The following is a 9,381-nucleotide window of genomic DNA, read 5'->3' as shown; positions in this document are numbered from 1 at the left end:
AACAACTTCAGTCAACTAAATTCCCAAATACCTTCTGGGTAGACATTGGTGGGGTACCTTCCGAAGACCATCAGCTCCAGGAGGGCTGGATTCCCGTTCTCTATCAGCATCTAGTATGATGTGCTCTGGGGGATCTATCTTGAGCAAGATGCAAATTATAAGTGAGGCATCTCCTCATTTCAGGCTACACTTCATAGCTTTAGACCTCAAGGTCACTGCAGGCAGGAACTTGTCTACCAACTCTGTTGTATTGTACTCTCTTTCATTTGCTAAGTAGAACGCTTTGCACACAGTAAGCACTTAATAAATACCACTGATGGTGATTAGATTGCCCCATCAACACCTTGAGAAGGAACATGGCCTAGTGGAAAGAGTATGAGCTTGGGAGTCAGAGGACCTGGGTTCTAATTCCAGCTCTGCCAATTGCTTGCTGTGTGACTCTGGGCAAATCATTTAACTTCTCTGTGCCTCAGTTTCTTCAACTGTAAAATGGGGATTCAATACCTGTTTTCATTCCTACTTAGACTGTGAGCCCCATGTGGGGCAGATACAGTGTCTGACCTAATTTACTTGTACCTCCTCAGGGTTTGGAACAATGTTTGACATATAATAAGCATTTTGCAAATACCAGAAAAACATACTGAATAGAAATAGTTTGCTAGGTTGAGGTAAATAACTTGAAATTTTGGCCTAGATCAGTGTTTGGCAAGCTAGGATTCAGAAAGTATTTCAGGAAGCCCCAAGCAGCCCTCGAAAAGGAGTGTGGTCTAGTAGGAAGAATGGCCCAGCAGTCAGAGGACCTGGGTTCTAATCCCAGCTCTGTCCCCTGCAGGCTGTGTGATTCAGGGAAAGTCACTTACCTTATCTGTGCCTCAGTTTCTTCATCTGTAAAATGGGGACTCATTATCTGTTTTCCCTCCTCCTTGGACTGTGAGCCCTATATAGAATGGGAACTGTGTCCGGCCTGATTATCTTGAATCTAACCCATTTCTTGGCACATAGGAAGAGTTTAACAAATACCACAGTTATTATTGTCATTAAACCTGATGACGATTTTCCTCTTAACCAACCAAGGAATTAAAATACTAATCCCACATGAACATGGTTGATCCTCACATTTCAATTAAGGAAACAGCAGGGATGTTTCCTTTCTATCTGATTTTTAAATTATTTTTAATAATATTTGTTAAGCATTTATTATGTGCCAGGCACTGTTCTAGTCCCTGGGGTAGATACAAGCAAATTGAGTTGGACACGGTCCCTGATCCACATGGGGCTTACAGTCTTAATCCCCATTTTACAGATGAAGTAACTGAGGCCCAGAGAAGTGAAGTGACTTGCCCAGTGTCACCCAGGAAGCAAGTAGAAACCCAGAATTAGAACCCAGGTCTTTCTGACTCCCAGGCCCGTGCTCTATCCACTAGGTCATGCTGCTTTACAATTTATCTCTCCCCTCTAGGATTTTTTAAGGATCACAGCCAATTACAGAATATGTCAAGAGCTTCCTGGATATCTGAATGTCATTCATCTGTGCCTACCTGAATCACACAGTCCTATCTTAAAATCTTTCCAGTAACATTGCTCTTCTCTTCCTTTACAGTTGTTTGCTGCCAGTAACCCAGAAGGGGATAGTCTGTCAATACCCTAAATGATTTTAGTGTCCCACAAGATAATCCAGTCAGACACAGTCCTTGTCCCACTTGGGGCTCATAGACTAAGGAGAAGGGAAAACAGGTTTCAAATCCTTTTTATACAGATGAGGAAACTGAGGCACAGAGAAGTGAGGTGACTTGGCTAAGGTCACACAGCCAGCAAGAGGCAGAGCCAGGAATAGAGTCAGTATGGCCTAGTAGAAACAACATGGCTTAGTAAAAGCAGCTTGGCCTATTGGAAAGAGCATGGGTTTAAGAGTCAGAAGACCTGGGTTCTTATCCCAACTCTGCCACTTCTTTGCTGCATGACCTTGGACAAGTCACTTCACTTCTCTGTGGCTTAGTTTCCTCACCTGTAAATGGGAGTTAAATCCTGTAAAATGGGGATTAAGACTGTGAGCCCCAGTGGGAGAGGGACTGTGTCCAACTTGCACTGAGCACTTAGAACAGTACTTGACACATAGTAAGCACTTAAATAATACATGAGTAATGATAACAATAATGATAATAACCCAGGCTCTCTCGTTCCCAGCCCTGTCTTCTTTCCACTAGGTTACACTGTTCTCTCCATGCTTCAGATCTTTCCAGGCAACCAAGATGTGGACAGGGAGATTGTCTACCAACTCCGCTGCACTGTGCTCTCCTAAACTCTTAGCCATTTTTCTAATGGCATTTTTAACTGCTTACTATGTGCTAGGCATGGTACTAAGAGCTGGGGTAGAGATAGAAGCTTTTCAGGTTGGACACAGTCCCTGTCCCGCATGGGACTCACAGGCTTAATCACCATTTTACAGATGAGGTAACTGAGGCACAGAGAAGTGAAGTGACTTCTCCAAGGTCCCACAGTAGACAAGTGGTGAAGTCCCAGGCAGAACCCAGGTCTTCTGACTCCCAGGCCTGGGCTCTGTCTACTAGGCCACTCTGCTTCTCGTTTCAGGAGGACTTTGAAGATGGGGGAGCAGAGCACTGCTCCAGATCTTGATGTACCTGCAGGTGGAGAGAGGAGATGTGGCTCAGTATGAAGTTGTTTACTAGAGCTCCTTTCACTGTTTGCTGTTTTCCCATCCCTGACTTGCATCTTGTAATAATTTGTTGCCTCACTTCCTTTTCCAAATGTGCTTCCCTTGGCTTGGCCAGTGAGACTCCATCCCGGAATTCAGGGTAGATGCCTTCCTAGTCCTTCAGAGGTGATGACAATTACCCTTGACCTTCTTCCGGGTGGCGGTCATTGTGATCGGATCTTTGTCCTGGATTGAGGAATCATATTCCCTCAGGTTAGAAATGCTCTTCGGCTTCATTCCCTCCACCCACCTTCTTCCGGGCAGGACCACTAATAATAATAATGGTATCTGTTAAGCACTTACTCTGTGCCAAGCATTGTTCTAAGCACTGGGGGAGATACAAGGTTATCAGGTTGTCCCATGCTGGGAGTGACAGTCTTCATGCCCATTTTACAGGCGAAGCAACTGAGTCACAGAGAAGTGAAGTAACTTGCCCAAAGTCACACAGCTGGCAAGTGGCGGAGCCGGGATTAGAACCCACGACCTCTGACTGCCAAGCCCGTGCTCTTTTGACAGCTAACAATCTCTCTTGGTTTTACTGACCTCCATCAGCATCATCATAATAGTTGGTATTTGATAAGCACTTACTATGTGCCACACACTCTGCTAAGCTCTAGGGTAGATATAAGATAAGCACATCAGACACAGTCCCTGTCCCACCAGAGGCTTGCAGTCTAAGGGGGAGAACAGGTTTCTTCATACCATTTTTACAGATGAGGAAACTGGGGCACAGAAAAGCAGGTCACACGGCAGGCAACTGGCAAAGTAGGAATTCAATTCCAAGTCTCCTGGCTCCCAGGTCCATGCTGTTTCTGTCTCTCCTGAAAAGGAAATTTCCACCCTCCCTCAGAAACCCATTCTGGGCCCTCACTGCTGGGAATTTCTTCCTTCTAGTAATAATAATAATAATAATGGTATTTGTTAAGTGCTTACTCTGGATCAAGCACTGTTCTACATGTTGGGTAGATAACGAGTAATGAGGCTTGACATAGACCCTGTTCCACATGGGGCTCACAAGTCTAAATCAAAGGAAGAGGGATTTAATTCCCATTTTATAGGTGAGGTAATTGAGGCCCAGAGAAGTAAAGTGAACTGCCCAAGGTCACACAATAGGCAAGTGGTAGAGCCGGGACTAGAACCTAGGCCCTCTGATTCCCACGCCAGTGTTCTTTCCACTAGGCCACGCTGCTTCTTCCTTATGTCTAACTTTAATCCCTCTTGTTGCTGCTTACACCCATTACCTCTCCTATCCTATCCTTAGCAGAGCCAAAGAAGGGCATTCCTTTGGCTTTTAACCCTTTGTTTGTCCTTGAATAACTCTAAAAGTCATTTCTTCCTCCCAGTAAGACTGCAACCCTTCCTCCCCAGATAGCCTAGGGTCTACCCTGCTTCTTAAGATCTCCTGGCATCATCCAAGTTGTTTTTCCTCCAGAGCACGTAGCATGCCAATTTCCCTTCCCGCTCCATGATTCTTTAATCTATGATTCCCTGTCTCCAGTAAATCACAGCATGACATCAGGGTTGAGTACCATCTTCCCAGAACGTGAATACTTAACAAGAGCCCTTTAACAGGCCGCAGCATGCTGGACTCCAGCTCCAAAGGGAGACGCGCCCCTTCTCACGGAAGCTAACTCCTTCCTGGGGATGGGTCTCGGCCTTACAGCTTTCAAAGACACCCATGGCCTCCCCTCCAAACAGCCTCCCCCCCAGGCTTGATCTTCAGCTCCCTGAGAGCAAGGTTCATATTGGCGAACTCTACTGTTTATATTTTTTGTTTTCTGTGCTTTTTTAATGGCATTTGTTTAAGCTCTTACTAGGTACTGTACTAAGCACTGGGGTAAACAAGCTACGAGGGAGATAATAATGATGGTATTTGTTAAGCGCTTACTATGTGTCAAGCATTGTTCTAAGCGCTAGTCCCGGCCTAAGAGTCAGAAGAACCTTGCTCCGTCACTTGTCTGCTGTGTGACCTTGGCCTTCACTTCACTTCTCTGGACCTCAGCTACCTCATCTCTAAAAAGGGAATTAAGGCTGTGAGCCCCACGTGGGATAGGGACTGTGTCCAACCTGATCAGCTTATATCTACCCCAATGCTTAATAAAGTGCACATAGTAAACGTTTAACAAATATCTTTAAAAAATGATGACACTAATCAGTTCGGACACAGACCATGACCCAGATGGGGCTAAAGTCTTAATCCAAGTGCTTCATCAAACTCTGCCCAAAGTAAGCACTCAGTAAATACCGTCGATTGAATGATTGACTCCAAAGGAAGTCTGAGCTTCTCCCAGTCTCATCTAGATTCCCCCATGGTCTCATATCAGACAATTAGAATTTTGAACTTCTCTGAGAATTTAGAGAAGAACCTAGAACTTCTCTGTGCCTCAATTACCTCGTCTGTAAAATGGGGATTGAGACTGTTTGCCCCATATGATAATGGACTGTGTCCTACCTGATTCTCTTGTATCTACCCCAGCGCTGAGTACAGTGCCTGGAACATAGGAAGTGCTTAACAAGTGCCTTAAAAAAAAAACAAACTCCAAAATCCTAGATCCTCTGACTCCCAAACACATGCTCTTTCCAGTAGGCAATTAAAGATCAAAATCCTGGCTCTGCCACTTTCCTGCTATGTGACCTTGGGCAAGTCACCTAACTTTTCTGTGCCACAGTAACTCATCTGTAAAAATGGCAGTAAGATACCTGTTGTAGCACCAGGGACTGTGTCTGGTGTTCTTATCTTGTATCTTCCCCCCCACTTATTTAGTACAATGCATGGCATATGATGATGATGATGATGATGATGATAGTATTTGTTAAGTGCTTAAAATGTGCCAAGCACTGGTCTAAGCATTTGGGGTAGAGACAGACTAATCAGGTTGGACATGGCTCCTGTCCCATGTAGGTCACACAGTCCCTGTTTTCCAGATGAAGGAACTGAAGCACAGAGAAGTGAAGTGACTTGCCCAAGGTCACACAGCAGGAAGTTGGCAGGGTCAAGATTAGGGCCCAGGTTCTTCTGACTCCCAGGCCAGGGCTCTATCCACTAGGCCATCCTGCTTCATATGGTAAACCCTTAACGAGTACCACAATTATTATTATCAATTATTTGAAGCATTGTTATTGTAAGTTTGATGACTCCTAGCCTCTCAGCTAGTTCACCCAGGAGTCATTTTTACCAAAAGACCCAACAACCCACTTTCAGCAAGCCTGCAGTTGGTTCTGTCCTCACGCCTGTCTCGACAAATCCCCCAGCAGCCCAGATGGTTGACTGGTTGACAAGAACCTCTCACACTTCCCAGGGTACAGTTTGTTTCTCTGATGGTATTTGTTTAGCGCTTACAATGTGCCAGGCGCTGTACTGAGCACTTTGTTTGTTGTAGATTCTAGGAAAACTGATTGGACTGCTGCCTAAACAATACGCACACTCCAACCTCTGCCAAACCAAGTGATGTCGTCCCAGGGAAAGAACAGCTCATTCTGGCCTTGGCTCTGAAGAAGGAGAGTTCGTGCCTCGTGTCCCCCAAGGCACGATCAGGCTGGTTTGGAATAGCTCTATGTGGTGGGCCGTGTGATCAAGGCAATGAACTAGAAGCTTGAGAAGCAGTGAGGCCCGGTGGAAAGAGCCCGGGCTTGGAAGTAAAAATTAAAAAATTTTCATTAGTATTATAGTATTTGTTAAACACTTACTATGTGCAAGAACTGTACTAAACTCTGGAGTAGATACAAGAAAATAGAGTTGTAAACGGTCCCTCTCCCACATGGAGCTCACAGTCTAAATAGAAGGAGTAGGATTTAATCCCCATTTTACAGATGAGGTAACTAAGGCACAGAGGAGTTAAGCGACTTGCCCAAGGTCACCCAGCAGACAAGTGATGGAGCCGGGATGCATTCTTTACACTAGGCTATGCTGCTCCTCAAGGGCCGTGAATTTTCCAAGTGCTTAGTACAGTGCTTTGTGCATAGTAAGCACTCAATAAATGTGATTGATTGGTGTTCCTTTGCGGTTTTTCCGCCTCAAGCAATGGAGTGCTGTTGCAGGACGATCCGGCTGGCAAGGAGCAATTAGGTATGACTGTCTCTTAGAGCGAAAACCTGTAGCAGGCCATGAGTCTGAGGTACAGTTGGCCACACCCATGGGTAGGGATCATCTCTGATTGTTAACAGCAGCTATACACACATAGACGCAAGGAGAGTGGGTGAGATGTACAGGGAAGACTGAGGAACAGACACGCAGAATCAGAGAGGCATGAGAGAGGGTTGCTCTCATTTGCTTGGTGATGGTTTGGAAAGCTGATTAGCACCAGAAAAAAGGACTTGAGGTTGTTTCTGTCAGCCTGACTTCCCTCACTGTACCTTAACTTCTTGTGGACAGGGAATATTGCATCTTACTTCCGGGGGTCTCTCCCAAATGCTCATTACAGTGTTTCACACTCAGAGGTGCTCAATAATAATGATAACAATGGTATTTTGAAGTGCTTACTATATGCCAAGTAAGCTGCTTAGTGCTGAGGTAGACGCAAGACAGCCAGACCCAAACCCCGTCCCTGTCTCCCATGGGCCTTGCAGTCTAAGGGAAACACAGGGGTTTAAATCCCATTTTACAGATGAGGAAACTGAAGTACAGAAAAGCAGAGTGACTTCACCAGTGGAGTGCTTGCTCTACCAGCCTCGCACTTCAGTATAATAATAATAATTATTGTGGTATTTGTTAAGGACTTAATAATAATAATTATGCTATTTGTTAAGCACTTAACTATGTGCCAGGCACTGTACTAAGCACTGGGGTGGATATAAGCAGATCGGGTGGAACCCAATCCCAGTCCCACGTGGGGCTCACATTTCCATCCCCATTTACTGTGTGCCGGGCACTGCTTTAAATACTGGAGTAGGTACAAGATAATCGGGTTGGAGTCCCTGTCCCACATTTGGGCTCACAATCTTAATCCTTATCTTACAGATGAGGTAACTGAGCTAGAGGGAAGTGAAGTGACTTACCCAAGCTGATATATGGCAGAGCTGGGATTAGAACCCAGGTCCTTCTGATCCCCAGGCCCGTAGCCTATCTATTAAACCATCCTGCTTCTCTAGCACATAAATAGCACTGTTGAATCAACCCTTGAAGCCAACAATCTATTTTTTTATTGCTTTTATGGCTAGGAGGAAGGGTGGAAATGGTGGAGCCATGTGGGACCTGATTATCTTGTATCTCCCCCAGTGTTGTGTTGAGTGCTCAGCATAATAGTAAGTTCTTACCAAATACTACAATGATTATAAAAAAAGGATGTTGGATGGATATGGCTAGAGCCTGAAGCCTAGTTATCTGAATCAAAGTGATCTGTGGTGTGAAACGAGTACCGGAGATGGAGAAGCAGCATGGCCTAGTGGCTAGAGCATGGGCCTGGGAATCAGAAGGATCTAGGTTCTAATTCCGACTTGGCCGCTTGTCTGCTATGTGACTTTGGGCAAATCACTTCACTTTTCTAGGCCTCATTTACCTCATCTGTAAAATGAGGATGGAGACCATTAGCCCCATGGGGGACATGGACTGTGTCCAATCTGATTAGCTTGTATCTATCCCAGCACTTAGTACAGTGTTTGGCACACAGTAAGTGCTTAACAAATACCATTAAAAAAAAAAAGGCTTAGGGAGAGCACCATACAAAAGAGTTGGAAGACATGATCCTTGCCCCTTGACAAGGTAGACAAGGTCACCAGATACCCCAGCGGCTCAGTCCAGTCTTTGGTGCATTTAGAAGCACGGGCAGACCTGGAAGTGCTCACACTGTGGGTGCTTCATGGTCAGCCCGTAGATCCGGGACATATCCAGCTTCCCTCCTGATTGGATGCTGAACTCTATCGGCTGCAGAGCAAAGATGATCTGATGTGAGCACTGGAGGACAGAGCACTGAGCTTGGGGCCCTGAGCATCCAGAACAAGTCCTGGTCCCAGGCACACTGGAGGGTGGCGGCCCCCAATCTAAGGGGGAGAGTAAACCCTGGACCAGGACAGTCTGCAGAGTGCTGGCCAGGCTGAGAAACACAGACCTTCAAAGCAAAAACTTTTTGAACGCCTCTTTATTATTATCTCACAGAGATGTTATATACACACACCTGAGGGCTCCAAGAGGTTAGTAATCATTTTACCCATTATAAGAGTAGTCTTCAAACTCTACAAATCGTAAACGACATCATATAAAATAAGCGACGGACTAATCCCGGCGTCAGTTCGGTAGCATTCCGTGTTGCTTCACGGTGGCCGGAAGCAGACCACAGAGACGATTAAAGTTGGAATGGAGCAGAAAAGGTCCTCACCACCATTCTCTTCCCTTCATCCGTCCCTTCTGTGGCCTGTCTCACAGGAACTACTGAATACATGAAGGCTTCTAAGCTTACAAGTCACTCCTAGTTTCACTCCCTTTCTGTGTGGCTAAGGGAAATGATCTTTGACCTCCAGTGGCTTTCCAAGATATTGTCAGGGAACTTCCAGGAAAATGGTCTCTGAATTCTTCTTCCCCAGAGGTTGAATTTGAAAGGGCTCCCAGATCCTCCCTTCTCTGTGGCAATTCAAAGGGGTGAAGATCCCTCCCCACCATTCTCATAATAACCGGAACGGAGGGGGCCATCAGCCAAAAATGTTGGTCAATCACGAATCTAGCAAAGCTCTTTGGA

The sequence above is a fragment of the Ornithorhynchus anatinus genome, chromosome 5 (genome assembly GCF_004115215.2).
Source record: "Ornithorhynchus anatinus isolate Pmale09 chromosome 5, mOrnAna1.pri.v4, whole genome shotgun sequence".
Lineage (NCBI taxonomy): Eukaryota > Metazoa > Chordata > Mammalia > Monotremata > Ornithorhynchidae > Ornithorhynchus > Ornithorhynchus anatinus.
This window is presented reverse-complemented; position numbering follows the sequence as displayed.